This window comes from Megalopta genalis, chromosome 1, assembly GCF_051020955.1.
Source record: "Megalopta genalis isolate 19385.01 chromosome 1, iyMegGena1_principal, whole genome shotgun sequence".
In the NCBI taxonomy this organism is placed as follows: Eukaryota; Metazoa; Arthropoda; class Insecta; order Hymenoptera; family Halictidae; genus Megalopta; species Megalopta genalis.
In genome coordinates this window covers 22833848-22848499 of record NC_135013.1, presented here as the reverse complement: position 1 = coordinate 22848499, position 14652 = coordinate 22833848, and positions in this window count along the sequence as shown.

Below are 14652 nucleotides of genomic sequence, written 5' to 3'. Positions count from 1 at the left end.
CGTGCTGGAAACTCGCTCCACCGCTTTTACTAAGGGCGCCCGTGAATCCCGAATAACGATAACGCGCTGCGAAACTCGCGACCTTTCCATGGAAATATTATTTCCCGCGGACTCGTCCCGTTTTTTCCATCCGCGCGCTCACCTTTCTCACTGCAAATTTTCCGCGAAAGAGAACACGAGCGTGTAAACGACTCCTATCGGAGACAAGATTGTTTAAAAGTCTTTGTACAAGTACAGTGTTTAGGCACGATTTTTTTGTAATTATTGGACTTCTTTACATCGTTTGCAATAATCTCTTTGCCGTGACACCGTTCTGCGACAGTTCTAAAGATAAATGTTAATTAATGTGCGGGTTAAAATCATAGTGGCGTAAATTACATATTCCTCATTATTGCGAGAAGTAAGGAGTATTATTGTTTATTAACGCGTGTATTGTTTACTGATCAATTTTGTTCTTAAGATTTAGAGTGAAGTGAATTTATAATAACTTCAAAATTTATTTTATTTGCTTTTTAACATTTTGGCTTGTATCGATTAAATTTTGAGACATGTCAAAATTTTACTGTCGAAAATGTGACGTGCACCATGCAGACCCGGCAGGCTAAAAGAGGTAGAGAATAGCTAGTCCACTTAGCTAAATCTATCAGACAATAAGAGATTTATTGAACGCTGGAAGAGTGATTAGAACACATGCATTGTTGTCGCTGTTTGATAAAACTAATTAAAAGAACATAGGACAGGTTGAGCATCTTAGGGTAAGTCTGGAAGAATCTGACTACATTTTGAAAAAAGTATCGTATTATTGTGGTTTTTCAAAATTTTATTATACTAACCGAATTACAGCAATGTCTAAATAATTTGACACGTATATAGAGAATATCTTGCGTCCAATTAAAATATGTACTACCATTTTCAAGCAAAATACAAAAATACTGTAAGTATTTACTGTAATAATAATACTGTAATAATGCTTATACTTTACTGTAATAATACTAATACTTTAATACTAATACTGTAATAATACTAATACTTTAATAATACTAATACTTTAATACTAATACTTTAATACTAATACTGTAATAATACTAATACTTTAATACTAATACTTTAATACTAATACTGTAATAATACTAATACTTTAATACTAATACTTTAATACTAATACTTTAATACGAATACTTTAATACTAATACTTTAATACTAATACTTTAATACTAATACTTTAATACTAATACTGTAATAATACTAATACTGTAATAATACTAATACTTTAATACTAATACTTTAATACTAATACTGTGATAATACTAATACTTTAATACTAATACTGTAATAATACTAATACTTTAATACTAATACTGTAATAATACTAATACTGTAATAATACTAATACTTTACTGTAATAATACTGTAAGTATCGGGTTAGTGCGTCCACTTACTACGGGTGAGAGCGACCTTGAAAATTAACCTTAACTGTAGTTTATAAAAAGTACTGTAAATAAAGAAAGTAATTTTTATGTTCTTTTTTCTTCAGCTTCCCACATATAAATCACAAAAATTCTCATATTTAGAGCTTCTCTCGTGGTACCAACGACTACATCTGCATCTCACGCATTCATTTTGGTTCCATTCTTCTACTGACGTGTCATTTCCTTGTAAAACTGGATTATCTCTACTTGAATCGAATGATTGTTCTAAATGTTTTCTATGTTTCCTTATATTCTTCCCCCTTTTAATTGAGTCATTCCTATGTTTCCTCATAGTTCTTTGTCTTAATGTTCTCAGAACTAGTTATAATGTTCGCAAGTTGCCTACCGCGTTTTCTGACCGTGGCAGTTGAACTTGTTTCTGGAGATGCGAGTATTGTTTCGCTAAGCCAAACGGAATTTTTTGGAAATTAAGTTATTTCCAACTTAAGAAGAAAACAAATTCGCTTTGAAGAAAACCGGATAGATGAAGAATAAGAATTCCGTTGGAAGTCGGAACAATTAACGTGATCGAACTCTTCCGGATTAATATGGTCGGTCTATACTAGAATTACGAAAGAGATCGACTGCATTTTTAATATAAAGTAAAATCGAATACACGCGTACTATTGAGATTATACAATAGTTCTATGCATGATATATTCCTTAAAATTAAAATAGTGTAAATAGACGCATGTGTAAATAGTGTAAATAGTAATCTGTCGATTACTGCTGTGAAGAAACTTTTAGAACCGCCTAAAGCTTTAAGCGCAATTCGCAAGATTAGGATACGGTTTCGCGACAATTGCGATACGTGATCAACGATCAATTTATTAATGATATTTACACTGGTCGGTCACTCCTGCTGGCCGAACTCCCCCGAACTTACCCAACAAAAAATATAAGAAAGCTTTCCCACAGAATGAACTTGCTCGAGAGAAGAATTGAACATGTTGCTCGCATCCTGAAAGACATTTCAATGTAGAAAGATCTTAATTATGATTAGAATCAAGGCTACCGACGCTGGACGTTGACCAAGGAAGACAGTGCAAATGGAGGTACCGGCCTCAGAGTCCATCAACGTGGTAAACGATAAAAAATGCATCCGAGTTGAGGAGCAGACTAAGGCGATATGTTTCCATCAGGAGCGGGGATCAATCTTGGCGAACGTGAGTCCGCGTTACCGTGCTCCTCTCCTTTGCCAACAGTTGAATTACCTCTTCGTGGCTACGTGGGAGTCGTCCTCGGCTCCGTGCTGGTCCCGGGGTCGGAGGTGGGAGAGAAATGTCCACAAGAGGTCGACCCTTTGATCAGACGCCGAAGACGTATGCGGTTTAATATTGCCTGACCCGGGAGAGAAAGGTCAGCCTTCTCTCTCTCTCTCTCTTTCTCTCTATGTCTCTCTCCCTTCTCTCTCCCTTCTCTCTCTCTTTCTCTCTATGTCTCCCTCTTTCTCTCTATTTCTCTCTGCTTTCTCTCTCTCTCTCTCTCTTTTTCTCTATGTCTTTCTCTCTTTCTCTCTCTTTCTCTCTATTTCTCTCTATTTCTCTCTGCTTTCTCTCTCTCTCTCTCTCTTTTTCTCTATGTCTTTCTCTCTTTCTCTCTCTTTCTCTCTATTTCTCTCTGCTTTCTCTCTCTCTCTTTCTCTCTATGTCTCCCTCTCTTTCTCTCTATGTCTCCCTCTCTTTCTCTCTATTTCTCTCTCCCTTCTCTCTCTCTCTCTCTCTCTCTCTCTCTCTCTCTCTCTATGTCTCTCTATCTCTGGGCCGTGGTCTCGACGGGATACACGTACGATCCGTGGCACGGTGGAGAGCAGGTCCGGTCCACTCACCGCTCGTCTCGTTGACAAATGTCTCGAGCATCCCTTGGGCATCCTCCGGCTGCCTACGGGTCCGCCGTCATCCCTTAACTCGCGCCATCGAGCCTCTCTCTCCGGAGTCCGTCGACGCGACGCGACGGCCCCGTGGACCGTAGCCACTCTGTAATCTCGAGGACACCAGTCACCCTACTTCAAACGCGTCGAGGGCATTCAATTACTGATGGGCCAACCGCCTATGCTCTTCTATTTCGCTGCATATTAAGTTGCTGGACACCGAGACACCCGGAAAATCAACCATTCAAATTAACCGCACGTCGATGTTTCCTAACAAAGCTTTGATCGTTTTTGTTTACACTGTTACTGCTTTGTTTTGGGACATTCTCGTGTGCCGGAAATTCCGACAGTCTATTTAACCATCCAATGCATTGGTTGATTCTTGTTCGTCCGTGTCATCATTTTGTAAGCTCGTAAATACATGCAAGGTAAAAGTACCTGTTATGGAACGATTTTTCGGAGCTATAAGATTATCATCGATTTTATTACAATTAAAAGTGTTCTTGCTGCATATTTATACTACATAAACAGTTTTTACAGCTGATTGTTACATAACGATATTTGTGCGAGTAAATTTATAAAGAACAATGTACAGATTTGCGAGTAGAATTTTTACATCCATTTTCATATGGTCTATCTAGTTTTTATTGTAGGTATTATTTGTGCTGGTGTTTCGTGAAGAGGTCACAGTTGTCGCGGTGTTGCGTAATAGGGACTTTTATCTGATTGCGTTGTTAGTCTGACACTTTGCCTTTAAGTCTCTCATTATGTCCGTAGAAACTAACGGTGTTCAATATAATGTTTTTAAGCTTATTAGACGAAGATAAAAATAAAGTGAAAATATATTTGCAAAATTTCACCAATGCACCCCCCATAAATTGGTTATTAACCACTTGCACTGCAATAAAAAAACCAGAATATGAATGTTGTTCATTTCTTCTGAATCGAAACAAAATTTGATTCTTCTGCAGTTAAAATCTAGAACAAAAAATAAGGTACAAGCACCAAAGTAGTCTCATTCTATTAAGGAAATGATTAAGGACGTATCAATGTTAATCAACATACTTGTTAAAGAAGTCAAAATAGTGTTTCATAATTATTTTAACACCCGGAAACGGGGAGTACCTGATGTCATTTGAAGTAACTTTTTCCGTAGCGAAAATGCAATCCGCGGCTTTGTTTAACGAAAAACACTGACCAATGAGAATGGCGAACTCGGTTGACATAGAAAAAGGGTTTTATATTAGGGTTATACAGGGTATTCCGTGATTATGTTAGCACCTGGAAATGGGAGATACCTGAGGTCATTTGAAGTAACTTTTTCCTTAGAGAAAATGCAATCCGCGGCTTTATTTATGAGTTACGAGCGGAAAACCCTGACCAATGAGAGGCGGACTCGGTTGACGCCAAGCGGCCGAAGCTCAGTTCCGCTCATTGGCTCGGCCGCCTTGCGCCAGTCGAGCTCGCTTCTCATTGGTCAGGGTTTACCACTCGTAACTCATAAATAAAGCCGCGGATTGCATTTTCTCTGAGGAAAAAGTTACTTCGAATGATCTAAGGTATCTCCCATTTCCAGGTGCTAACATAATCACGGAATATCCTGTATAACCCTAATACATTGTCCGGGTCATATAAATCAGGAACACTGTAGAAGGATTAAATATATAATATATAATAATATATATATAATAAATATATAAAATAAAAATATTAAATATATAAATTAAATATACAAAGACGAATTAAAACAAAAATATTAATATATAAATAATATATATATGAATAATATATTAATTCTATGTCTTTGAATTTGAATTGCATCGCATTAAAATTGTCGAACGGCGATACGGCTACAGAATGAGAAACATTTTCCTCGTGGCAATAAAACTGTGGGGATCGGTTCCGGTGGCGTTTGAGGAGCGTGTATTTAATTTACCCAGTCTCCGGACGGTGGATACAGCACTCGCGGGGTGTGTTCTCCGGGTAGCACGCGTCTTCGATATCGTCTCCTCCGGCTGGCAATTCATTTCGGTGCCGATATTTTCGCCGTCTGCTCGTCTATTTACGGGGTCCGCGGGAAATTGAAGCGCGCCCGCGCCCGACAAACCGTAATTGAATCGCTTTTCCGTCCCGCTCCGAACAAAAATTAATCGTCCGACCGTTTATTTTCGACCGTGTCCGCGGCGGTAATACCGCGAAAATATCGGAGCCGTTGTAACGGAATAGAATTACGACGCCAAAAATGGCAGGCGTCGCTGCCCGGTCAACGGACAGCAAATCGATGGAATCTCGTCGGGATACAATGGAATCATCAACGGGGTGCGTGGCAGACACCGGCCAGCATTGTCTGACAGAACTGTACGTATCGCGTTGTTACATCAGTTAGCGGTAACGTAGTTAACAGTCCGACAATAATACGACTTTTACGGATTTTTTATGCATAAATTACTGGTCGTTCTTTCCTAATCTAAGCTGTTTTAATTAGAAGTATACGTATTCTATATATATATATATATAACTTGTGCGTAATTCTTTAACTGACAAATCTAGAGGAATGCGCAAGTTGCAGCTCTTTTTATGCACATGGATATACAAAATACAAAATTATTATGTATATATTATTATATACAATAATTTTGTATATAATAAAAATAATTATTGTATATAATAATATATACACACACACAAAATTATTGTATACAATAATATATACATAATAATTTTGTATATAATAACATATACAAAATTATTGTATACAATAATATATACATAATAATTTTGTATATAATAATATATACAAAATTATTGTATATAATAATATATACAAAATTATTGTATATAATAATATATACATAATAATTTTGTATATAATAATACATACAAAATTATTGTATATAATTAAGTGTATAGAAATTCATATTTGAGAAGATTCAGATAAGATAGATAACAGAAAAATGATTCTGACGAAGTGAGAACCAACGAAGACTCATTCAGAAGTCATTACGTAGCTTCTTCTCCGCCAGACAATGTATTCAGCGCTAATGAATGCCGATCACTTTCTGTTCACTTCAGAAAACTGGAATTTCGTACCGCCTCTAATGGAGAACGGAACACATACGCTACTACTAGAGATGCTTCTGAGAAATGATATTATCCGATTAAAATCGGCTTAATGCTAACAGCTATTTCGTGTTGCATCTGCGAGACGAATATATCTCGGGTAAGTACTAAACAGTACCTCTCTCTCTTTTTCGGGAAATATCTCTGACGCGTAGCATTGTCCGCAGCTTCTTTTAGTTCACTTCGTCTATGTTGGTTCATATTTTACCTATTAAGACGATTGCCTGAGCGTTCACTCGTCCCGTCTGAATATAATTGCATGATTGCTTAGATTGTTCTTTATTGCACAGCAGAAAGACACAAATTTAAAAGCAATTCTTGCGTTTATGAACTATTATACAGGGTGTCCCAGGTTTTAATGTTCAAACTTTGTCAGTGTATTCTATGGCACAAATTAAGAAAAAAATGTTATGTAAGCATAGATCATATGGAGCTTTATTAAAAAGTTATAACAAAAATTCAGAATAGGATTAATAATGCGTTCAATGAAACGAAAGAGAATAGAAACGAAATTCGCACGGTCATAAATTCGATCTTCGATCGATGTCAATCATGTATTGTCAACAATGGTAGACATTTCGAAATGTATTAATAAACACAGCTTACATAAACACACGGCATGTGCTGATCTATTCAAGCCAATGCTCGCAGTAACAGCAAGTTGATTACTATTCCTATTCTGAATTTTTGTTATAACTTCTTAATAAAGCTCTATATGACCTACGTTTACATAATATTTTTTTCTTACTTTGTAAGAAACAAATAAGTACAAAGTTTCAACATTAAAACCTGGGACACCCTGTATAGTCAAATGGTGACTATTATATGGTCACATATAAGTGACAATAATTTTTTAGTGATTTAATGATTTTCAAAATTCATTCTTATTGTATTATACTCGAACAGACTAAATATTACTAGGATGTTCAGAATGCAAAAGAATTGATATACCCATTAAGATAATAATAATTGATATCCACTAAGATAATATTTAGCTTCCTAGTTTCAATACAATCAATTAAATGACTTTAATTTCGTGGGAATTTTTGCCAATGCCCGAAGCCAATGCTCGCAATAACAGCAAGTTGATTACTATTCCTATTCTGAATCTTTGCTATAACTTATTAAGAAAAAGCTCTATATGGCCTATGTTTACATAATATTTTCTTCTTACTTTGTGCCATAGAATACACTGACAAAGTTTGAACATTAAAACCTGGGACACCCTGTATAGTCACATGGTGACTATTATCTGGTCACATATGAGTGACAATAATTTTTTAGTGATTTAATGACTTTCAAAATTCATTCTTGTTGTATTATATTCGAACAAACTGAATATTATTAGGATGTTCAGAATGCAAAAGAGTTAATATATTATCCACTAAGATAATATTTAGCTTCCTAGTTTTAATACAATTAATTAAATGACTTTAATTTTGTGCGAATTTTTGGGCTTAATTTTTGAAACGAGCACACTTCATAGTCAACTCTTATAAACAGTTTAACGCTAAAACTACTATCAAGAAACGATTTGTTTCAGCACAGATTCTGATAAATCTGACGAAAAGTCTAAATACATTCGCTCCTGTCATTTTTACGAAACAGCACACATTATTCGCTTTCAGAGATCGATGGTTTCGTATTACAGTTAGGGGTGTTTTCCGAAGGCTACTTTCCCCTAGGGCGAGTCGCCAATTACAAATTAGATTCGATCTATTATATACTATCTGCTCCAAATACGACACCTGAATCGTAACAACAACCATTCCAAATCATTTCCTTCAAATGACAAGAAATAGTCTCCAAACTTTCGATCCTCGCAGCATCGAACAGCACACCGTTTGTCGCCGATAAAATATCCAGGATCGAGAACGGTCGGCCGTGTCGAAGCAGAAAGACAATAATATCGTATCTTGGCTGCTCGCATCACCGAGACAGGATTTCATTTCACGAGGAAACTACCCCGCGCGAGCGGGCGAGGCAGGCCGTGGCGGGTCGTGTGCGCGCGTGTTCGAAGAGGGCACGAGGAACAACCGGCGAGAGGAGAGAAATCATATTGACCCCGAGGCATATACGCCTCTCGGCCGACAGCTACGAATCAATAAAGATTTCCCATCGCGAGCTTCGAAGAGCGGAGAGAGCGAGATCCCGGCGAATATCTCAAACATCCGTTCCCTTCTTTGCGCGCGCCCCTCCGTTTATTCGCACTTTTATTATCTCGGGCCCGTGGAACATTTTTTATCGACTGCCCCTGGTGCACCACCCAGCTCGGACAAGGCCTGTAAACTTTTCCTCGGAGCCAACCCCGCGCGGGTTCTTGCTCCTTCTTCACGCTCCCGCTACGAATGGACACTCTCGCCCAGACGCGCATGAATACGTGAAAGCAGGTTTACGGGCGTGAAAGAGGAAAGACGTTTTCGGGAAAATGTCTCGGGACAATCCACCCCTGGCGCGTTTGGAGATTTAGGGGTGAAAATCAAACGATGATCAACCCCTTCGTATTCTTGGAGAGATTTTACGACGCTGTAATAAATGAAACATTTTTACGGTGATGTAGAAACGAAAAGTGGATGAATGTTCGTCTGAAAAGCGTGCGGCGATTAATGAATTCGCTGTGACGAAACTTTCTCAAATTGTGATACCAGTAACTTGTTAGTGTTCCGAGTGCCACGTCAGTCACCATGACATCGATTACATTCGAATAAAATTCGAATAAAAACGAAACGTGCGAAGTAATTTTCAAATTTGAGTAAATAATTTACTCACCTACGGGTGACATGGCAGACGAAGTATTGATGAAGTAGTAAGTAACGCTTCGGATAAGGTATTAAATGATATAACGTTGGAAATAATTACTCTATTTAGATAATAAGACGTGAAAAGAAAAGAAAATAAAAATAAAGAAAGGTTAACACTAAACCTACCGAGCACTGAAAGCGACGAATTTTTGTTGCTCCGTAAGAACGATAAAACCAAATCTATTGGGTTGGCAACTAAGTAGTTGCCGATTTCAGTTATATATATAAATATCTCTCACTTCCATTTTTATGGTATCCGTAAATGTTATATTATAAAATTATTATTATTATTATTATTATTATTATTATTATTATTATTATTATGTTATTTTTTATTATCCGTGAATGCTAGCAACTGGACAAATTGAATGCAGCGGTCAAGGAAAAGCGACCAGAATTGGTCAATCGTAAAGGTGTCATTTTCCAGCAGGACAATGCTAGGCCGCACACGTCTTTGTCCACTTGGCAAAAATTGATGGATATTGGTTGGGAATCGATGTTACACCCACCATATAGCTCTGATCTCGCTCCATCGGATTACCACTTATTTCGATCCCTGGACAACTCCCTTCGTGGTAAAACTTTGAATGACGATGACGCTGTAAAATCTCACTCAACTCAGTTTTTGGCCGAAAAGGATCAGACTTTCTACGAGCGTGGAATCTTCGAGTTGTCGGAGAGATGGCAAAAGGTCATCGAACAAAATGGAAAATACATTACAGATTAAAATTCGTTCCAAGTAAAAAAGAATTTTTTATTTCATTGAACAAATCGGCAATTACTTAGTTGCCAATATTTAGACTTCCCATAATTTTTTTACAACGAATACTCGGACTGTGAAATTCATTGAATAATTTCCTATGAAAAAGTCTCTATAATTTCAGCAATTTTAAAATACAAAATGTGAAACCGGTCATTCTGACCGGCTTGGTAGGTTTAGTGTTAAATAAGAGAAGGAAAATGCTGGAGAGACTGAATAAAAAAGAAGAGAACGGTGTAACGAAAATTGCATCAATGCCAGACTTTACACGTCACTCCTGATGATCGAGTACAAGGTTCCATCAGGAGGAATCAAAGTCGGCTAAACCGTTGTCAGAAGAACCAATCGGCAAAGTAACGTCTTGGCGAGTGATACGCACACTTTCAGACGTCAAATTAGCGACGCTATCGATCCTGGAGAGAGAGAGAGAGAGAGAGAGAGAGAGAGAGAGAGAAAGAGTAGAACAGAGGGAATAAAGAGCGAATGCGAGAAAGAGGAAGGAAGGGAGAGCGAATCTTGCTTCGGAAGCACCCTCCGGTAGCCGATGCGATGATGTACCAGCGTCGGTCTCGGTGTCGAAGCGGACGCTGCGACATCCGCGTTTGCCAACCGAGGAACCTGCTCAAATGTTTGCTTCGCGACACGAGCTGGTGCGTTTACGCGGCTCGATATATTCACCGGCGAACACAGGTGAAGCGCAGGGATGACAGTGTGTGTAGGGGTCGCCGATGCGTTCTTACGGTCAACGTAATGATGGAAGACGTGTACGGTAGCGGCCGACCGAGCAAATATTGACGATCGAGTCGAGCTCGAGAGCAGCGGAGCTCGATGTTTCTTAGAATCCCGGTTATTTTGGTTTTTAGTTTTTTAGTAGCCTGGGGTTGAAGGTCGGTTCGAGAGGAATTGGAGGGTTGGGGGATCTTACGGCGGGACTTCGGACCTTTTTCGGGGGGGTATTGTCCATGTCAAAATTGTTCAAACAATTTTTATGCTCGGGGATGCGGGCGATGGTGCCGATATTTATATAATTGAGTTACATGATTTTTTTAAAAAGTGTAGAATGTTTTGGTAACGAAGAATTAATAATTGTGAAGAATGGAAGAATAATTTTAGAATCTACGTCCAGTTTTGCAGTGCTTTTTTAAAACTGGAGCTGTCGTCGTTCTTGATTATACGCACACAAAATACAATACAAAAAGACAGTAAAGCTGTATACAATAATTCCCGTAATCCCACGTCGAAATCGTAAACCGTAATCATAAGCCGTGTTCGTTATACATACGAGCCGTTTATTTTGAAAGTGGCATAAGTCACTTTACCATAATGAAAAGCGGTGATTTTTTAATGTTCATACGAAATTATTTATACTGAGAAAAATATCAGTATCCCGAGATAACAAATACAAGTAAATCTTCTCGAAAGTTAGCATCTATATTTTGAAACGTGTTAAAACGCAAACCCTTAAATATATCGACTTAAAAACAAAGTGACTTATGCCACTTTCAAAATAAACGGCTCATATTATCGTGATCGCGTTCGTAGCGGTGTCCGTAATCGTAGTCGTAATCGTGATCACAATCGTAGGCGTAAACGTAATCGTGTAGATGCTCGTTGCGATCCGCCTCACGCCCTGCGAGCGCGTTCTTTTATCGGTGTGCCGGCTGAACATTACGAGTCATCTTTCGAATTTGGCCGTGTCGTTCAATCAGCATCTGACGCCCGCCGATCGTACTAGCAGTGTCGCGATGTTTAGATCGCGACGCTCACGTACGCACGCACACGTACGTCGCGTGGGGTTAACGCACGGGAGTTCACGAGCTCCGATCGGCTGTTGTGATTAATGGGATATAATATATACTAGAGCAGGGGTGTCAAACTCAAAAGCTAACTTGGGCCAAATAAACAATGCCCAACTTTAGGTGGGCCGCAAAAAAAGAAATCAATGTTCATAGAAACAAATATCTTTATTTTGACTAATACATTGTAATAAACATATATAAAGTTAAATTATTGTTTACGTCCTGATACTTGACATCTCTTCTCTGATACTATCTTTCCTATTTCGGGAGAAATCGCAAAAATGTTCATCTCGGGCCGTGAGTTTGACACCCCTGTACTAGAGGGTTATTATATAAATTCCCTAACATAGCATGTAAATCAATATACGTATGATTTAGACATGAAAAAAGCTAACACGTAAGTAGTGTAGATATCCAAATGTGTTCAACTTAATCTATTTTTATTTTAAAACCATGTCGAACCCCTGTGAAATGTATTTAATAGCTTTTACCTAACTTCTGAACCGATTTAATATTTTTAATCTCCATCCCTATTCGGTATTTAAATTCGTATTAAACTCGTAAACTATTTCTTGGAAAGTGAAATATCGTGGTTAAAGAAGACTCCAATGCACAAGTAATCAATCGATATACAGAAGAGTATTTTTCCACAAGGGATGGACGATGGTAAAAAAAGTTGACGTCAGTCACTGCTATGTTTGCACGAAGCTAATTATCGTAATAATATTGCTACTCGCAAAACATTTTCCCGAGCAGCGCACAGGGGTTAACTACGCCGTCAAGTGAAACCCATCCCCCAAGTGTCCAATGGGTCTCGACGGGGCAAAGAAACAGTGTTTACCGAACGGCAATCCGGCGGGGCTAACTAGCTGGCAAATCTTTAAGGGTAACACGCACAATCTCGCCGAGCTTGGGTGTCGAGGGGTGGGTTTCTGGGCGTGTCTCCATCTGGCGACTCGGCGCGTATTAATTAATCGACGAGCAGCCGAGACTAACTGCGAGTTAATAAGCAAATTGCCACGCAATAAAGTTAGTGCCGACTAGAGCGAGCAGGAAGCCGAGCTATCGGGGCTACCGAACGAGAAAGAGAAAGATTAGAGAGAGAATGGAGAGAGAGAGAGAGAGAGAGAGAGGGGGGTAGGAGGTGGAGGAAAAGCAGCTAGTCGGCGCCCTCGTCCCTTATAACAGTTACACCCTTCGCGGGGCCACAGATGTGGCTTGCTATTCGCGAGAACCCCTCCTCGGCACCCCATATAATTTAATGCCATTCATCCGAGTCGCTTATAATGCTCCAGTCGTATTAAAATCTGGTAAAAATGCCGCCCACGCCGATACAAACCTCGAAACGTTCGAACCGTCGCGTCGGTTTAATTAATTCGCGAACAACCCTGTTCGGGGTGGACTGTGTATCGTGTCGGAAGAATCCCGGTATTTATTGGTTCGGTTCGAATCGAGGCAACTTCTTCAACCCTCCCTTGCTAACTACTCACAGAGACCTCGAATATTCATTTAGGGGTGGATCACTATTAACGAATGCTGCGACGTTCGGAAAATGTTATCGACACGAGTCTAGTTTTGGGAAATTGTCTCAAATATTTAATTTGGAAGCAGATTTTTCAGTACGGTGAAAACGATTTAAGGAATTAATTTGAATTATCTTTTAAAGATAGCATGATTACAATTTTCCAGATACTGTAATGTCTCCCTTACTGACGCTCAGATTGTGCACAAAAATGGACAATTTCGAAAGAGGCGATACGATTATTCGAGACTTGCGCTTCGTTTTTATAATTGTTGAGAATCGGTAATTATAAAAGCGAGGGGCAAGACTCAAATTAAGCGTATCTCCTCTTCCCAAATTGTCCATTTTTTTGGACAATCTGAGCGTCAATTAGAGAGACATTACTGTATTGCTCAACCTTTGTTAGCGATGTATGAATTTGTATATTTGATTAATCATTATTTTCAATGGAGGCGTAGTCTTCGGAGTGGGGATGTCAACCTTTATTTATGCACGTATATGTGTACGTTTCATCCTACGCGCGTGTGTAGTAGTAGTAGTAGTAGTAGTAGTAGTAGTAATAGTAGTAGGTAAACAGATGAAATAAATGAATACACATAAATGATTTTTCTAAAACTACATAAACTTTTAAAGTGTCTTTTTGTTCAACTAGATCGCAGCAGCATTTAATGACCTTCTATTCTCCTTATTAATCTTGATAATTTTTCACGAGACTCTAAATGAAACATAATTTGAGAAACGCCGAGGAAAAGGGTTGGTGGCAATGCTGACACAACGAGTGTCGAGAACACCGAATACAGTTTGTCTTCTCTGATCTTCACAACAATCACGGAGGAAACGGCGGACGAATCGTCGGATCGATCATAATATCCCGGCAATTAAATATCGCGAAAATTAGCCGACGAAACACGGAATCGCACTCTCGGCTGGTAGGAAGCCGACAAGCGGATCCCGGCTGTCGAATAAAATTATCGCGCCGAGCGGCGAGCAGGCGCCCTCTCCATCGGATACGTTCACAATAACGATAATAATACTTCATGCAAATCCTTTAATATCCGTTGATGAAGCTGCACAGACATCCCCCAACTGATGCTCACGACACCCTCGGGGATGTTAGACGCCTTTCCTCCCGTCCCCGGACAGGAGACCGACACCGGGCCCTGTCCTTCGATTCAATGCAGTTGACACTCTGAGAAATGACTCGCTTCGTTATATTATAATATCGTTCGTTCGCTCGCATAAGCGATCCGCCGCGCTATGCCACGGCCTTATTGTATTCCTGCGCACGTTTCGCCGTCATTAGTTCCAGCC